The 1353-nt window shown below is 45.0% G+C and overlaps 1 pseudogene; it reads right to left on the reverse strand.

The window, feature by feature from the left end:
* Positions 1-297: 297 nt before the first annotated feature.
* LOC116628843 lies at positions 298-826 on the reverse strand (annotated as a pseudogene).
* Between the last annotated feature and the right edge of the window lie 527 nt (positions 827-1353).

The raw sequence follows: 1353 nt of genomic DNA on the forward strand, positions 1-1353 counted from the left end.
ATCATTTGAACCATATCATGGGGATTTAAGAATCTTTGTTACTCAATCATCCTTTCTATAGACTAGCACCCCCCACCATGCCCCAAAGGGATGCTAAAATTATAAGCAGGAAAGACTAGGACCTTCCTGGGATTAGATCAATTCTCATGCTGATAGGGTTTTCAGTCATAACTCTGTCCTTATTATTTCTCTATTGCTTACTCTTTGGTTCCCAAAAGGAATCTCTGTCCAGGATGTGGCAACTCCAGCATTTGTGCCTGAATCCGTTCAGATCTCTGTCACGTGAGGATGAGAGTCTCAGTTTTCTTTCAACCACTATTTTAAGAGCTTCTGAAACATTCTTTTGCTTTCCTACTGCATCTCCAGTTGGAGCTTCTCCCCCCTCTCTTGCTATTGAAGTACTCCTTCTGGCAGAAGTCCAGGCCAGTTGGTACCCAGGCTAAGTGTCAAGCCACTGAGACCCTGTTCCAACACTTCCCAGAAGGAAGGAGGTAGGGCCATTTTCCTCTCTGCAGGCATCCCAGAGATATTTGGCCTATGGCTCTGGCAATATCAACATTGACATTCACATCTGAAATCCACTCTAATCTCTATCACCTGAGGAAGAGATTCTGGTTTTCCTTTGAACCTGATAAGGTGCCACATGATCTAGATGTCTTCATCTCATATGCCCCGGAAATGTTGCCTTCCTCTGAGAGGACTCTGATCCTTCCCAACACCTCTCTTGTAGGGTTTTCTCATCCCTGTACCACTGCTGGAGCCACCCTTCTGGTAGAGGGGCAGGGTATTTGGTGCCAGGACAGGAGTTCAGGTCACTGAAGCTCATCATTAGCAATTCTGAGAAGGAAGGATGACAGGCTGCTGTGATTTCCTGGGTAGTCTTTTTTTTTTTAAGATTTTATTTATTTTTCGACAGAGAGAGAGACAGTGAGAGAGGGAACACAAGCAAGGGGAGTGGAAGAGAGAGAACCAGGCTTCCTGCTGAGCAGGGAGCCTGATGTGGGGCTCGATCCCAGGACCCTGGGATCATGACCTGGGCCGAAGGCAGACGCTTAACGACTGAGCCACCCAGGTGCCCCACCTGGGAAGTCTCTTTAGAAATCACCGGGAAAGATTCAGAAGTCAACATTGAGCTTCCAGTTAAGGAATGAATAAGTCACAGGGATGAAAGGTACAGCATAGGAAATATTGTAAGTGGTACTGTAATAGCACTGTATGGTGACAGATGGTAGCCCCCCTTGCAAGCACAGCATAATGTATAGTCTTGTCAAATCACTATGTCATACACAGGAGACTAATGTCACATTGTGTCTTAACTATACTTCAATTAGAATAAATAAATAAATAAATAAT

This window comes from Phoca vitulina, unplaced genomic scaffold (assembly GCF_004348235.1).
Source record: "Phoca vitulina isolate PV1807 unplaced genomic scaffold, GSC_HSeal_1.0 scaffold133, whole genome shotgun sequence".
Classification (NCBI taxonomy): Eukaryota; Metazoa; Chordata; class Mammalia; order Carnivora; family Phocidae; genus Phoca; species Phoca vitulina.